We start from the raw sequence: 18675 nt of genomic DNA on the forward strand, positions 1-18675 counted from the left end.
GGTTATTAGCCTTCATTATCTCTAAAATCCCTTCCAGCTCCAAAAATCTATGATTAGATGATTCTAAGATATGTGCTTATTTTAATAGGCCGCAGAGGTATTATCAACTTCTGGTTAAGGAGACACAATAAGTTCATGCTTTGATGTACTCCCTCGGCTCCAAACACACAGCAATGATAAATAAAATATTAAACGAAGAAACTAAAAAAATATCTCCAGGCTTAAAAATAAACCTCTTCGTGGATCAAAAATGGTACAGAAATGCAAAGCAGTGTTTGCATGAGAAGCCACAGTCCTGCTGGGCTCTGGCCCCAGGGGCAGGCAGTGGCAGCTGGGAATTGGCTCTAGCAGGATCGGCCAGAGCCAAAGGGACCTAAGCCAAGCTGCCTGCATGATGCCAGGGGTTGAGGTAGGGTATGCACGCTCAGAAGGGCTGTAAATAGCTGATGCTCACTGCTTCTTGGGAAAGTTAGCAAGTGGCAGAGTAAAGATTCGAACCCAGGCAGGCTGACTCCAAGGCCTTGCTTTTAACCACAATGATGCAGTATTTGCAGTCTCTGACCCCAAAGTTCCACTTCCCAATAATCTAGAGTAATTCCCTAGGATGCCAATAAAAAAACATGGTTCAAGAATGTCTGCTGCAGTATTGTTTTTAAGAGTGAAAAGGGAAAACTAAATGCCTTTCACCAAGATAGTGGGCAAAGAATTAAAATAATTAATAGAAAGGAATCCTACACAACAACTGAAATGAACGAGCTTACCACTAGATCTTATGCTATATAAATCAACATGGATAACTGAAAAACATAATGTTGAGGGAACAAGTAAGGTGTAAAATGACCCTTGCCATAAACTACTTACAAATAAGCAGAATACATACCGTATGTTGTAAATGGACACTCTCACATGCACACACATACCCAGACAGACAGTAGTAAAATGCACATACAATCACAAACGTATATGAATGATAAACACCAAAGTCAGAATCATGATTGCTTCAGGAAATAAAGTAGGAAAAGGGAATGAGGAATGGTCTTTTAGGTTCCTGGACCCCATTTCAACCTTGGGTTGGGGAGGATTCCCACACCACCAAGCAATTTTGGACACTAGGATATATGAGAATTTAACTCCATTCTGCCACTGTCTACCCAGAGATAGCATCAGATTCCAGAAGTTAAGGGTATAGTCCTACAGGATTGTCCTTTACCTCCGCTTAAGTTGCCAGTCCCAAGCCCAGGTTGTCACCTGTACTTCTGACTGACTGAGGTTCCCATGACTTCTTAAGTTCTGATTAATTTGCTAGAGAGGTACAGAGAACTCAGAGAAACATTTTTACTTACTAAATTACTGGTTTATAATAAAAGGCTATAACTCAGAAACAACCAGATTGAAGAGATACATAAAGCAAGGTATGAGAAAAGGGTCTGAAGCTTCCATGCCCTCTTAGAGTACACCATTCTCCCCAATTCTCTACCTGATCACTACCAGGAAGTTCTATGTTAATGCTTGGGGTTTTTTACAGAGACATAATTTACATAGATATAATTGACCAAATCATTGGCCTTTGATGATGGACCTCAAACTCCAGCCCTTCTCTTCTCCCAGGAGGAAGTTAATGGGTAGGGCTAAAAGTTCCAACTAGCTAATCATGGGGTTGGCTCCCTGGAGACCAGACTCCATCCTTAGGTTTTAAATGTTACTCATTAACATAACAAAGACTCTAACATTAACAAATGTTAACATAACAAAGACTCTCAACCCTTAGGAAATTCCAAGGGTTTTGGAAACTCTAAACCAAAAACCTTGTAGGAAGACCAAATATATTTGAGAAATGTATGTCAAATATATATGAGAAATGCATATTTGATCATTCAGTTAACCAAATAATATTTCTTATAAATCACAGTATTGCAGATGTCTACAAAAGGGATTTCCAATCTATTTGTAATATTATTTTTTTAAAGCAAGTGATAGGTGCATGGATATTATTTATAATATTGATTCTTTTCTGTATGCTTTAAATATTTCATAATAAGAAAAAGAATAAAATGGTCAGCAGTCTTATAGTTGATTGTCATTTATTCATCATTTCAATGAACATCTTCTCATCATTTGCCGTGTCCTTAAGTCTAAGTTGTATATTAAAATAAATCAATATGATCCCTGTATCCACTACATTTTAATCCAAGAATGGAGACATGACAGCATAATCTGAGAAACAGAGAATAAAAAGTGCTATGAAAGAGAGAGAAAACAACTAGTTGGAGAGGTTCTTGAAAGAGTTAGTATTTGAGTGGGACATCAAAAGACAAACAGGATTTCAACAGGCAGTCAGAGGTACTCTATGCATTCACTGATGCATAGAACATTAACATCTTCTGCTCAATACAAGAACTGTTCTGTCCTTCAAGCTCCTTGCTGCCTGCTCTAATGGCACTTATATTCATATGTAGGTGTGTGCAGGAAGAGGAGGTCAATTAACAAATAGTAAATGAACAAAAGAAATTTAGTGAACGTTAAGCTCTACAAAGAAAATACAATAGAGTAAGACAGTGATTGACCGATGGGGTTAGTGTAGCATGGTGAAGATCGAACTCTGAAAGTTATCACATTTCACCTGAGGTGTGAATGAAGGTAGAAGCCAGCTATCCAGAGACTTGTAGAACATTTCTTGTGTTTTAAGAAGAGACACAAATGTAAGCATTCTAAGGAGGAAATGAGACGAATATATTGGACAAAGAGAAAGAAGGTCAGTACAGCTGAAGGATGTAAAGGAGAGGAACAAACTGCAAACATATAACAAATAGATGTTCTTCTACTTAAGATTTTAACTTGAGACCTTCCCTAAATGTGACCAAACTAGGCAACAAAACAGCACTGCGTCAGCTCTGCCACCAGCAGTGGCCATAGCAGTAACACTTCTGGTGTCATTTACTTGAAGGAACACATGGATTTATGAATGATCCTTTGGAATAATGCCTGTTGAAAACAGAGGCATTTCTCTATGCTGGAGTTCTCCAAGAGTTGAAAGTAGTCGGGTCCCCAAAAGTAAGTGAGCAGATCAGGCCACAGACTGGAATTTGGGTTGGCTTAAATGGTACAGAAAGAAGATTCCAGACATGAGCCAGATGCAGAGTCTAGGATTTATAGTAAAGAGGAAGGTACACTTAGGGGGCAGTCATCAGACAGCAAATGCCTAACTAGTAGTCCAAGTGAGTACCGTGAGGGGCCAGTGAAAGGCTGGTGCCAAAGACCCCAGCACTGGTGACCTCAACAGGCAGATGGTTCCCATTGGTTTCCAGAGGTCTGAGGGCACAGAAGTCGGACCTGGTAATGAGACTGTACAACAACCCCACAGGAATTCTTGAACAAATGGAGCTAGACTCAGAAAAAGTGATTGGGGACAAAGTAAGACACAGAAGGATCAGGAATAGGAGTCAGCTTCTCAGACACAGAAAGGTTTTATAATAGATATAGGGAATCATGTCTATGCATAGCCGAAGGGGAGAAAAGTGAAATTTAAAAAATTAGATTATGCCACTACACACATAATAACTTTATAACAAAATACCAAAGAAACTTGGATTTTGTTTTTAACAACTACTAAGAGAGATTTTAACTAGGCCTCTGCTCTATACCTTTATAAGTTAAAGAATCTTAATATTTTTATATTTGTATATTGATTTATATTGTGAAAGTTTTATATTTTAAGAATACCTTCATGAAGCATATATCTATATAAACACTGATACACAAATGTTCCTAAAAGTTTAAATTCCAATAGCTAAAAACTAGAAATAAATGTCTATCCGCAGGTGAATGGATAAAGTGCAGTATATCCATACAACAAAATGCCATTCGGCAATAAAAAGAACTATCAGTACATGTAGCAAAGGTGAATCCCAAAATAGTTATGCTGAGTAAAAATAAAGAATAGATATATGTAGCATTGCTCATACATTTATATGAAATTCTAGACAATGGAAAACTAATGTATAGTGTCAAAAAGCAGACCAGTGGTTTCCTGGGAAGAAAATGGGAGGTGTTAAGATTGCAACAGGAAAGTTTTGGAAGTAAAGGATATGCTCATTGGGTTGATGATTTCATGGGTATATACATATCTTAAAACATCAAGCTGTACACTTCAAATATGTGCAGTTTACTGCACGTCAGTAAAACTCAAACTGTTTAAAAGAAAGTACCTTCATGAAATGAAATATTCTTCTGCTTAACTTTGAAGTTGTTAAGATGTATTCACAATGAATTATATTATTTCAATTTTTGCAAAAATAAATTTGTCATGAGGCTATATCCATTAAAATGTGCAACATCCTCTTTAATATGCCTTGAAAACAGAAGAAAATTCAAGTGTTTCAGAATCTAATTTACTTGGAAATTCAAAGAAATTCCAGGATAAAATTATGCATAGTACTCTGTTTCCAATTAATCACTACAGTTTTGAAAACTATAGGCAGATAGCAAATATTCATATAATACTAGTGAATGCAATTACATAAATTAACATAAAAATCTGACTTTCTCTGCTTGCTCTCTTCAATTCTCTATAATTTGCCTTCTACCTTTAACACTGTGTTGCAACAGTTCTTACTAACTAAAATTACAAAATCTCATGGAGACTTCTCAGTTCTTACTTGTTTGATATTGCAGAGAATTATCATAGTGTTGATTAGAATCTGTCATAATTAGATATCCTTGTTTCTCCTCCACTTTTGAGATTAGCCTATGTTCTTGGTGTTGGTTTGTTTTGTCTTTTTATTTTCTGGTCATCCTTGGACTTTTGAAAATCAAAGTTCCTAGGATTTCCATCTGTAAATTTTTTTGTTATTGTGTAATGCATTCTACTAGTTTTCTTTGAGTGTTCTCACCGACTCCAATGTCTTCTGTCACCTCCCACAGGCCCAAAAGCTTTCTTTGAGCTCCAGAGGAAACTAGGAAGCACCTTTGTGGTAGACTGGTATTTGATACCCCGCAGTGTACCATTCCTTCTGGAATAGACCCCTCCCATTAATCTGGCTTAAACCTAAAGATAACCTTGCAACTTTCTCTTCTGCTCTCTAAAGGGAAGCTAATCTCCATGAAAATGTCCTATGACCCTGATAATACTATGCTAAGAGGAGCACTGAAACTATGTGAAAAGGTCCAAAGAATCACAAACAGGGTCTAATAATACATGCAAATCAAGATACAGTCTCCAGCATTAGTGGCGGTGTTCTGATGTATAGCTTTGTAAATATCTCCACTAATGTACTTTAAATTATTAAATAACCACTAGCAAAAAAAAGTGTTCAATATCAGGCCTCTCCTCTATGCCACAGTCAGATTATGGGCTCACAGATCATCATCAGTTGTCATCTAGAATAAGATGTATTGGTCTTAGCTCTGGGCATATTCAAGCCTTGGCTCTAGTCTAGTATCCTTCACCTCAGATACTTTCTACCACAAGATCAAATTCAAACTCCATGTTCTAAAGTAAAAGGAGTAGAGAGAGGAGATACCATGTGAAACATGACCTCTAACTATTTGTCCATTGTCTTGCTCTCTGTTGACATTTTCTCTTTTGCCTAAGCCAGACTCCCTAAAATCTTGGCTCTCCTCAGCAATATTTCTTTACCAGCTGATTTCTGCCTTCCATTGTCCACACCCAAATTTGCCAACTCATTTTTCATTTGCCATCCATTTATTTATCTAAATATTTTAAGAGTCATAGAGAGTCCCTGCTAAAGATCAGAACCCCCAAAGGCCCAGACTTCAAACTTGAGTCCAGAAATGGATAGAAACTTCTGGAAGATAAGAGGTTAAATACCAAAGAAGCTCAATGAGCATCACCTGGGGAGCCAATCCCTCCAGATGTAAGCAGAGGACACAGCTGCTGCCAAGCCAGGACTATGAGCAGAGGATGTGGTTCCTTCCTTACAGAGCAGCACCGATCCCTGGTTGGAGGTGAGATTTTCTGCTCAGAAAATCTAAACTGCCAGACATTAATCCCAGAAGTTTTGGTCTCACAATAGGGAGAAAATCCATAAGACTTTCTCGTGGGAGTAACTAATCTTTATTTTCCCTGTACCTGCAGTATATTTCCTTCATTCATCCATTCATTCACAAAGTTTATTGAGTTCTTACTCTGCCTCGGGAGAGGGGTCTAACAGTGATCTGGCTCCCTTGGAGTTCATATTCTAGCTTCAGGGCTAGAGGTGGGGTAGGGAGACAAAAAATACTCAGATAAATAAATAAACAAACATAGGAGATTAGGATTGGCACTATGATGAAAATAGTACAGGAGATGTTAAAGATTAATGGGGTTAAGGGGAGGGATACTTCCTGGTCAGAGTGAGTGATCAAGGAAACCCTCTCTGGGAAGACAACATCTAAGCTGGAACACCAACCTAGTCGAACTTTATCTCCATAAAGGCAGGTCATTTTTTAATTTCATTTGCTGCATTTCTAGAGCCTAGCACAGTGCCTAGAACATGGCTGATGTTCTAGAAGTTGTTGCAAGATAAATGAAAATTTTCCTCATTTTGACAAGTCATGCTGAATAGAGCCTACAACTTGTTTTGCTGGTATTACAAACCAGATACAGAACCATTATCGACATCCATCCAAAAAGAGCATTAAATTCTGTAGTTCTGATGAGCACCCCTGTGGTTCTCTGCCATGTGAAGTGCTGTGCTGCTCCTTTAAACTCCACCAAGGAGCACTCAGATGCCCTTCTTCCAGGTTCACAGAAGCATTCTAGCTCCGCCCTGGTCCTTCCACCCAAATCCATTTTGCTCTCAAATCCTCAACTTCTGGGCCAGGCAGCTCAGTCAGTTAAGTGCCTCACTCTTGACTGAGGTTCAGGTCATGATCCCAGGGTCATGAGATCTAGCCTCAATTGGGGCTCCATGCTAAGTGTGGATTCTCTCATTCTCTCCCTCTGCCCCTCCCTGTCACACTTACATGCACATGGTCATTCTCTCACCCTCTCTCTCTCTCTCTCACAAAAACAAAAACAAAACAAAAAACACAGAAAACAACTTCTGACCTACTGCCTCCTCCTGTGTCCTGCTTCATGTCACCCTTTAAATTGCACCTCCAATACTGTCTTCCAAGTCTACCTTAGCAGCATCTCAATCCCAGTGCCAAGTTATCTGTTCAGCTCTGCTGCTCAGGCCTTCTTGGTAGAAAGCAGTGAACACAATAGTTAAACATCAGAGCTGTGGAGTCCACATTGTCTGGGATCCAAACCCTCGTTTAATGTTTACTAGCTGTAGGGCTTGGAATAAATTGTTTAATTTCTCCCAGTTTCCATTTTCTCATTGATAAAATAGGGATATTAATGGTAGCTTCCTTGTAGGTTGTTGTGAAGAGTCAATGAGATGGTCCATGTAAAGCACTTAGTCTTAAGTACAGAACATGATAAATCACTAGTGCTGTCACTAGTTGGGATCTTTCCAGTTCATCCCCACTTTGGGGAATTGAATGCATCACAGGATTTAGCTTAGAAGAGGAGGAACCTTTTCTCTGAACAAAGATGAAGAGTGGGGTACTCAGTTACATCAGGCATTTTAATTTCTGAATTGAGGTTTTATGTTATGATGTAAAGCAATATATGACCTATCTATCTAAGAATGAGTAAACAAAAGAAAACAAACTGCATCATAGGACATTTCTATATTTTCATTCAGAGGTGCTAAATAAGTTTTAAAGGTATAGCAGGTAAAAACAAATGTAATATTTTAATTATGCCGTTACTATAGCACTTGCTTAAGATACTATTTATATATGCATTTATGCTTAAGTAAAAAATAAAACTTGCTCTGACCATTATCATATGTGACTAGTAGAAATATAAGTTGCCTTTGATATAGTAACATATGATATATATGATATAGTAACAAGATGAAATTCATAGAAGTCACCTATTACTGGTATTATAGAATGAGACCAACTTTTTTTCTTCTTTCCAAGAGCACAGTCTGAAGCTTTATTTGTTTGTTTGTTTTTTATTCACAAACTAGTCAGGTTCTGAATGGCTGTTTTTAAGTTCACTTGACAAAGAGGAGGACAAAATGTATCCTTGGATACATTTCCAGCAAATTTAAGAGTGAATCAGCCCTTCAGAGCTGAACACAAAAAGCACTTTCTCCTAATGGACTTTCTTTTTTTTTAGTGTTTATTTATTTACCTATGTTGAGAGAGAGAAAGAGAGTGCATGTGAGGGGAGGAGGGGCAGAGAGAGGGAGAGGCAGAATCCTAAGGAGGCTTTGAGCTGAGCCCCAAATGAGGGTCCATTTCACAGTTGTGAGATCATGACCTAAACAGAAATCAAGAGTTCAACACTCAACCGACTGAGCCATCCAGGTGCCCCTCTCCTGATGGACTTTCTGTTGAGGCATCTTTCTATCAAAAAAGAGGCTAGTTTCAGCTATACATTTTGGCCTATAGCAGAATTTTCATCATTACCAGTTGTATTCACAAGCCTAGCATTTACATTTTCAAATTCCTAGCATTCTCTCAAAGTAGCATTAGGCCATAATATGCAGTTTTGCTGATCCTCCTGCCACATATTCAGATTTTTTTTACATTTCTGCAATCACTTTTTCTCGACACTCATGATTACTGTCAATTGCAAAGGAGGAATGCTTTTCATGTGTTGCCTAATTTCCTCTTCCCTTGAAAAAGAATTTCTATGTCAAAGGACTTATCCTATATGCACAAGGAACATTTGTCATTTTCTCACCCATTTAATTTTTAAAATTAGCTCTACTTTAATTTCCATCATCATATTTTGCATCTTCTTTCAAGCACTTTCGAAACTCATGGTCTTTGCTTTAATGGACATGATTAGGCATAAACATCAAACACAGGCTGAATGACCCCTATCTTCATCATTTGGTAACAGGCGAAATTGACTGATGCTTGTTATGTAACAAAGCCTTGCTGTTATCTAAGAGAATGTAGGTTGAAAGTAACGGTTTCTCTCTATTAAGGCTTCATTTATGATGCATTTTCATTTATTCCTAAAATACTTATTCATTACCTATTACAGGCCAGACTGATCCGAGCACTGGATATATAAACCTTGAACAATAAAGATACAGTCCCATTAAACCCTCATGAGGCTTAAAAACCAATGGGGGATACAATCAAGTTAAAAAGTATATACATTATAGACATACAGGAAGGAAAGTGCAGAACAGTGCATTTGCTAGAATGAATACCAGGAATAATGGATGCAGCACAGAGCAGAGATTAAGAACATGGGCTCTGAAGCCAGCCAGCCTAGGTTCAAACTCAATTCTGCTACTTAATGAGGCATGTTACTTATCATTTCTATCCCTCATTTTCTTTACCTGTAAAGTGGAGATGATTATAACTGCAACTATTTCACAGGGTTACTGTGAGGGCTATTGTTGGAACACAATTCTCAAGGGTCTCTCACATTTCTGTATGTCTCATGAGCACAGAACTGACTGTTTTTTGTTCCAGACTATCGTTTTAAGAATATCTGTACAGCAAAAAGAAAAAAAAAGTGTCCTCTCCATAGCAAAGGACAGGCATATATACCATCATTTATAAAATAATCAGGTCCCATAGGCTCAAGGTTCCTCATCTGTAACATAATCCAATGTACATGGAGGTATCACATGCCCCTCCTTGCATTGCTCTTGGGAATTGGGGCTCAGGGAAATGAACACAAAAAATGCTGAATGTCTGACTACTGCTATAGCTAGAGGAGTAAAGGCTTTTATCTCTAACCCAGGAATTTCATGTCTCTGCAAGCATTCATGAAATAATGTCAGGTGACCTGTCAGATTTGCAGATAGGGTAAGGTAAAATCTCAGACTCCTCACAGTTCTTGACACAGTTCTTGACAATACATGTGAGGTGCTTAGAATAGTACCTAGAAAATGGTTAAGTTCTCAATGGCTGTTAGATATTCTGATAGACAGAAAAATGCCCCTCCAAAGACGTCCATGGTCTCATTCCCAGAACCTGTGAATATATTAGATTCCTTGGCAAAAAGAAACTAAGGTGCAAATAAAATTAACATTGCTAGTTAGCTAGCTTTAAAATGGGAAAGTAACCTAGGTGATCCAGGTGCACCCAGTGTAATAGCAAGGATCCCCAAAAGTGAAAGCAGGAGACACAAGAATTCATGTCAGAGTGATACAATGTGAGAAAGTCTCTGGAGGCCATTGCTGGCTTTGAAGACGGAAGGGGNTCTACTAATTAGAGAAGGTGAGAAATTTTAGAGATTCCCCACTTCTAAAGCCTTCAGTGAAAGCAGTTTAATCCAATTTCCAACCTACAGAACTGTAAGATAATAAATTTGCATTGTTTTAAGGTACTAAAGATGTGGCAATTTATTACACCATCAAGAAGAAACTAATAGAGTATCACTATCATCATCACCTTTATCATTATTATATTGATAAATATACTATATTACTATATATAATATACATAATAATTACTATATATTATATTGATAAATATATTATAATATTTACATATATATAAAATATAAAATCAGGTCATCATTTCATGTTCATGAGTTTGGGCCCTGAGTCAGGCTCTGGGCTGAGCATGGAGCTTGCTTGAGATTCTCTCTCCCTTACCTTCTGCCCCTCTCCTATTTGCTGGAATGCATGCACTTTCTCTCAAAATAAATTTAAAAATTAAAAAAAATAATTTGAAAACTTAAAACAGGCAGAGGAAGGGGAAATTAGCGCAGGACACATAAAGGGTATTAACAGGCACTGTAAACCAGAAGAGTATGACATTGTATCATTCCAGCATAGTGAACCACCCAAATGGAGGAAAGAGTAGACACTATCCATGAGTATTTTAGATAAATTTAGGTTAAATTTATAAAGCACAGCTGTTATAAATTAATATAATTAAATATTAATTAATTAATTAAATATTAATGCTTAAATAATACTAGCTTACTATTCAATATCTTTCTCAGAAGATTATCAAAATGAACATTTTGTTTGATGTATACAACCTTTTACACAAATATAACACAAAGTCTAATCACACGTGTTAGCACCATCATCTGAAGGGGAAAAAAATATAATACTATATGAAAGGCTCTTGTTAATCAGTTATTTATTGAGTGTTAGTTGCCGGAGTGGGCCCATCCCACAGCGTGCAACTCAGGAGTCTTTCTTGTTTCAAAAGTAAGGTAGCTGGGAGTCATTTCAGAGGTTTGGATAGCTCTTTGACACTCTTTAATTGACAGATTCACATTTCCAGCAGAAAAGAGATAAAAATAGTACTATTTATAAATGAGCATTCTTAACTCTTGAAACTTGGAGTTGTCAGTAAAATGTATTTTCAAATTCACATGCACTTTAGACAGCCTGAGTACAAAGTGGTTACCTCTAAAAGAAATTGCTTACGTAGGTCTGGTAAAGTGGAAACAAAGATTCATTGTGCCTTAAAGCCAGTTCCTCTTAGCATAAACTGTACTAGCAGTACACACAATATTCAATTAAAAAAACAAACAAACATATAATTCAAAGGAACCAATGTTGGATTCTAGCTTAAAACTGTCAAGCTTTAATTTCAAGCAAAATCAAATATTTGTTGAAGCCCCTGAGGAAAAAAAGTCATTGAAGCCCCATAGTTGTTGATTTTTTATCACTTATTGTAGTATAAAGTATTACCTGATATTAACTGGCATCTAAACAATGGATGCATTTTCAGAGAGCTGATAGTATAAACGGGAAATACCAAAATTCATTGTGAATTTAAAGGTTCCTAGGGAAATCTCCTATGCTACTTGGGGGTAATGAAAGCAGAAGAAAAAGGAAGGAAGATATAGTTTAAAAAATAGCACAATTATAGAAACAGAAAACGTGGCAACACTATGTTACTTTGCTAAATTTTAACAATGACTAGAAACTAATTTGCCTTTAAGAAAACTAAAATAGAAACTTATCAATTGAGTCTTTGGCATATTACTAAAATACTTTTTTTTTAAATAATCCAAACCCATAGATTTACCATTCGAAATCGCATCGAGTCACTCAATGCCATGAAGAAAAATGAATGTCATGTCTCATTCAGGTTTAATAATGTATCAGATAGGAGGTGTTGATCAAAATATGAACCATGTCTTTCATTAGTGAAGGTACCTGATGATTTGCTATAAATATCTTCTTGCAAGTTTAAAAAGAATAACTACCTTTTCCAAATTTTTCTACAGAAGAGTTTCTGAGAGTTTCTATTCAATGATATTTTTTTTCAAAACCCGTTACTAGTGTTCCAAATATTCCCTAGTTCAATTTACATTAGATCAAGAAATGAGTTACAGAAAGAACTAATAATGCGCCAGAGATTGAACTGACCCCTTTACTTCTCCAAGCTCCAGTATCTAATGTACATCACTAAGTTATACTCCTAAAGTGTATTTTATAGGAAGGAAAATATTTTGTATGCCTAATGGGGAAATGCTGAGAAGAGGGGATTTTTTTTTTTGTACCCATCATAAAAATGTTGCTCCTAATGTAAATACGCAGGGAATTGACATGATGGAAAATTGCCAGAAGCCATTTTCCTAACACCATAGTTAATAGAGCATGAGGGTTCTATAGCTCAAAACGACATGTAACTGATCACTGTACACTTTTCGGCAGGGCAGAGAGGCTACCTTGAAGCAAATGGCAACACCTCTCTCATTATTTCTGTTTCTTCGTGTCCTTTTGATACACTATGCAAATTTTTTTTACTTGTGTCTTGGAACCTGTCTGAATAGTTATTAAAATCGAAACCAGTATTCTGTGGAGTTCTGCACTAAAATGCACAGGCCCAAAAGCACTAAAGCTGCTGCTCATGGTAACAGTAGCATTTGGGATATCCCAGTCCTCGATGAGGGATGGCACCCTTACCACCTGACAGCAGGCTCAGAAAATGCTACAAAGTGCTCGGGATGTTCTACAAGGTGATTACCACAGGGAGCTTAGGTCCACCTCTCTGGATCTCAATGCATTATGTGTATGTATGTATGTGTGTGTGTGTGGTTACATGTGTATATGTATTATATAATCATATAATATACATACTGAGCATATATCAGTGTATACATTGCTCAATATTATATATATATACACAGTGTATATAATATATATGATTGAAATTAGCTAAATTTGGTGACTTCATGGAATTTTATCAGTCTGTCACTCTAAATTCATGCTGAAAGTCGACTGCTCTATGTCCTGTCCTATACAACTTCAGGCAGATGAAGATATTAAAACCAAGCCACAGTTATGGGCTTTGTTCCATGAGCTCTAATCTAACCCAAATAATGGCTAACAACACTTTCCAAAAATCATCCTCAATGCCTCCAAATTAGGTATAAAAACATAAGACCTCTCACTTCTCATCTGGTTTTACTAACTCCCTGATTCCTACTATCCCTCAAATTTCATCAACTGTTGACTAGTAGGTAAGTTCTCATATTTAATGAAATTGCCGTCATTATCTCAGGACCAGCTCAGGATATGCCTTTTAACAAATTCCTCAGGCGATTCACATATACATTAAAGTGTGAGAAGCACTGACTGACCTATGGCAAATCATCCACATTGGGATGTTTTCCCCAAGGAGTTGTGTAAGACTGACCATAAAGTGTGAAAGTCAGTTAGAACTTTTATTTGTGTTTGCTCCTGTCTAATACAAACACCCTCCCCTCCCCTAGCCAAATTGTCCAGGACCTTGAAGACAGAGCAGGAGTTCCATAGGCATCATGACTGCACTACTTTTTACACAAGTTCACTTTCAAGGGATTAGGCCATGTGGCATTACAAGAGTGCCCAATTAAATGGGTTTGTGAATTATCTAGTTTAACTAAACCAATCCTAATAAAATAGGTGGTTTAAAAAGACTCCTGCAACAAAATAAATGATTGAGCTTAATAAAATAATATAAGGACACCAGAAAATAACAAAAGCTGTTTTTTTTTAATTCCAGGTAAGAATAATTTATGTTTTTTGATACCATACTAAAAACCAGGCATTTTCTAAGTGATGTGCATTCATTAACTCAGTTAATGTTAACAATTCTTTGAGACAACACTATGCACAGCTCCATTTTGCAGATGACGAAGTAAAGCACGGAGACATTAAGTAAATTGTCCAGGCCAGAGTGGTTATTAGCAGAGATGGATCCAAACTTTAGCAGTCTAGCTTAGATCTCACAACCACTATACTCTATTCACTCTACTGCATTTGCATTATAAGGTTAAAAACAAAGATCTATTATTTATTACCAAAAAAATAGAAAAGAAAACAAATTTATCAAGAGTACTTGCATTATTGATTTATATCTATTCTAACAATGAGCTTCACATTAAGCACATATTGTGCCTTGAAATGTAGGTAATATAAGTATTGTGTATGCTTTCAATATAAATAAATATAGTTCAATAGATATGAACATGCTAAAAAATACTTCATGGTAGTAATGCACAATCAAAACAAAACAAAACAAAAAACTTCTGTCATAATTCAGTGGTTTTCAAATTTGAGCATTGGTTGGAATCAGCTGAAGGGCTAGTTAAAACACATACTTCTGGGCCACAAGCCCAGAATCTCTCATCCTGTAGATCCAGGGTTGGGGTGTGAATTTGTACTTCTAACATGGTCCCAGGGAGATGTTGATGTGGCTGGTCAGGCAATTACACCTTGAGAATCATTGTTACAAAGAAGTAATTAGAACAGAGGACCTCAAATGTTCTCATACATTTGAGTCACCTGGGAAACATTTCAAAAACATTAATGTCTGGTTCCTCTCCCAGAGATTCCATATTGATTGTTCTAAGGTGGGACTAAGGCTTCCTTACTCTTTAAATAGTTCTAATATGCAGCAAGAGTTGAAAATCACTGCTTTAGGAAGAGGGAAAATAGAAGGAGAAAGACTAGTTCAAAGTAGTCCAGGAAAGAAATAGTAAAATACTAACTATGATATAGAGGTGTTTCAGAGATGGAAACAGACAGGACTTTGTAATTAATTAAGTACTGAAGATAAGAAACCCACCAAGGAGGTACAGACCATGCTACCTAGTTGAAGGAATGGGTAATGAATAGAAACATGGTGTTTCATTAACCAAGATTGTGAATCCAGGGAACCAGAAGGGGTGGAAGATAAGGAGAAGAGAAAAGGAAAAATATTTTTATATTACCAATCGAACAAATTATTTCTATAATGGTAACCTCAAAAGTCCATTTTTACTAGTAATGGAAAAGTGATACAAAAAGTTCCTTTCCATTAACAGCATACATGTCTTTAAATCCTTCCAATAGTTAAAACCCAGGCTGCCTACTTCAGAGTTCACATTCTTATACTCTATACTGCATCCTGTTCTATTTTTATGTTAATGAGAAGAAACTCAATTAAAAGCCAAACAATAAGTCAAAAATAGTAGGGATTAGCACCCAGGCCTATAAAATATTAAAATGATCATGTCTACCCTAGTATATATTTTTATTCCTGATGATGAAGTCTGAACTAAAGTCTCTTGCTCTAAGAAGCGTTTCAAAGAAATAATAATAATAATAGAGGCAAGGTGTCTGCAATGCTGGAAAAAAGTGTTGAAATTTTAGATCACATGGACTTCTGCTGGTGTGTAGAAAGACATAAAATAAACAATGTCTTACATTGTTTATTTATATGGATATAATATGGACTACCAATGTTAATTTCCACAAATGTTCAATTCCCTCTTACAGAATTATAAAAGGCAAGACTCTGAGTAAACTGGCTCTAAATTCCTTTGCTTGAGTGCCGAAAAGTTCATGTAAAGATATAGTTAGATGTCTATTTTAAACATAAGTTATTTGTCAACTGAGAGCCTGAAAAATTCTTCAGTATACCATTTTATGTGATATTAATGAAAACCATCAAAAGCTGCTCCCCCATCCACATACATCCTGTAACAAGAACTAGTGAATTTTAGTCCTTAGGGAAAAGGGGAAACTTGGGATCTGATGCAAACCACGCTCTGTTGACATTCTTAAATTAAGAAAATATATATGGCAAGGTACTGACTGCTACAATATAAAAATGTTTCATTTCCACTCTGGCTGACTATAACAGCAGGTGGTAAAGTGGCATTACAAGACAGTCACTTTAAGCCCATAGGCAAAGGATCCATTCTATTTGCAGAGTTAGCTTAAGTTATTTTATTGCTTCTTCTACACACACACACACACACACACACACACACACGTGCGCACACAACTAAAAATAAAAAACTTTCCATTATCTTCAAAGGCAAACAAAATTACTAGTTGATAGTGTGTCTCTTTTTCTTTTTCTTTTCTTTCCTAGATTGCTCTCTATAATTCTGTCATTCAAATCACTGGGCTAACTTACAATAACACTTTGCTTACTCTAAGAGGCCTTAGTGATATTAAGTGACATTTCCTAATAATCTTATAATTCAGAACACAGTACATAATACGTACAACTTTTAAAAATACTTCTAAAACAGTCAAATGAATTAGGCATTAATATCTGGCTTTCAAATACATTTTTATTGGAACACTCCCACCCTAAGTTTATAGAAGCTAATTAAAATTTATTAAATGCCTACCACGAATACCAAACTGAGCTACTGCTCTTTTGCCAAATGATTGATTACTCAGAGTGTTTTTCAGTTGAGGGAAATCGCTTTTATAATGAATTTACAGTGGTCTTATTTGTTAGAGTGAATACAGCCCTACTGCTTACCCAAATGACATCGTCATACAATTTAGAGAAAGCAACCCCTTTTCAAGGCACTGTACTGCCATCTGCCAGAAAATGGTCTTAATAAATACACAAATCTGCAATGGTTACAAACGTAAACAGTGCCCCTCTAGAGTTGTGCACAACCTAACCTATCAGATTGTGTCAACAGAGTCAACAAGAAATGATTCCTGATCCACAGAGCTCAGAAGTCCAATGCTCTGCAAGGAGTCAGTGAGATGGGCTTTCAAAATAACAAACACACTGTGAAGAGATGATTTGTGAAATACCACACTTGATCAAAGGACCCAGTCATCATCATGAGCATGATAGAAAACAGCTGTGTTTTGCTTTACATGAGATACAGCAAAAACACAAATGGACTTAAGTTCAAAGTGTTAAGAGTTATAGAATTTTTTCTGACTAGAGAGGGATTGAACACCCAGGTGAAGTGCCAGGAAAGTCTCCATACTTAGCATAGGTCTCAGTGCTGCTGTACATTAGAATCTGTTGAAAAGTTTTTACAATACTGATGCATAGGCCACCCAAGACCAAATCTGTCTGATTCTCTCGGCTGAGGGGCAGGGGACAGGCATCAATATTTTTGCAAGTTCCGCAAATTATTTCTAACGTCCAGCCAGGATTTAAAACCTCTGACTTGGGTGATTTTACGAACAATGCTTTCTACTTGAGATTAGACTAGAATGGTGGTACATTAGAATCACCAAGAGAGTTTCATAAAACACATTGCTGGGCACAACTTCCAGAGTTCATGGTTCAGTAGATGCTGATGCTTCTGATCAAAAGCCACACCTTGAGGATGGTTTGGAATCTTACTACTCAAAATGTTGTCCTAGGATGGCAATTTTGGCATCACTTGGAGTCTATTAGAAATGCAGAATCTCAGGCTACACCCATTACTGAATTAATATACGGATTTTAACAAGATTGTCAAATGATTCATATAGAGATAAAAATTTGAGAAGCACTAATCTATAGACCAATTAAAAAGTTTACTAGGATAAGAAAGAATATAAATGGGGATGAAATAGAGTTGGGACTTGTAAATAACTAGAGAGCTCCTATTCTAAACACTTCAGTGCTAACGAACCAGTGCCCATGCGGGAATGCAGACTCAGTTACCAGATAATTTAATTTTTTTCACGAAAGTTAATAATCTGGATTTTTATGTGAAATCTCCCAACTATGAAATATTAGTAATTAATTTAAAGATTTTATAACACCTTTAAGACCAAATAAAATATGTCTATGGGACAAATTTGGCTGTATGTGACCAAACCATAACTTGCCTGTATGTGACCCCTGGACTAGAAAGAGTCAATCGCTAATTGACTTAGAGTTTAAAATAAATCACTGGAAATCCCCTTAGAACTCTTCGTTGAACAACTGAAGATAAATGATATATTTGACAACAGTTAATTATTTTCCATAGGGCATACTTCTGCCTGACATGAACTCAGCAAAGCAACAGAAATAAATGTTAGATTGGGCAGCTTTGATATATGTGCTATGGAAGAAAAAGTATGTAGCTATAAGGTAGGATGGGAGAGAGGATGCTGAAAGGCCTCAGGAGTACCTCTCAAGAACATGAGATGCACAAGCAATCAATCTCGAAGTAAGGAAGGTGAGGCATTTGATTGTGTTTACTGATAAATACACAGATGGACACAGCAAAATTGCTAACCATAAGCCTTTGAGAGCTGAAGAAAAACAGTGGTATTATATACATAGAATTTATTTTCACTTGTAAAAGAAGACAGTAAAAGCTACCTCAGTTCCACATGTCCTCTCCATCTTTATTTAATAACATTGAATTGTGTCATTTCCTTTAACTATGAAGCAGTTTGAAAAAGTTTTCCAATGGGGCACACGATATTCTTCATGTATGCCATTTTAATGGTCACTGAG

At 36.6% G+C, this 18675-nt stretch overlaps 1 protein-coding gene across 1 annotated transcript in view; it reads right to left on the reverse strand.

The window, feature by feature from the left end:
* Positions 1–18675, reverse strand: part of TRHDE (thyrotropin releasing hormone degrading enzyme) — a 392366-nt gene that overhangs the window by 197499 nt on the left and 176192 nt on the right. The window lies entirely within an intron of this gene.

This window comes from Crocuta crocuta, unplaced genomic scaffold (assembly GCF_008692635.1).
Source record: "Crocuta crocuta isolate KB4526 unplaced genomic scaffold, BGI_CrCroc_1.0 scaffold97, whole genome shotgun sequence".
Classification (NCBI taxonomy): domain Eukaryota; kingdom Metazoa; phylum Chordata; class Mammalia; order Carnivora; family Hyaenidae; genus Crocuta; species Crocuta crocuta.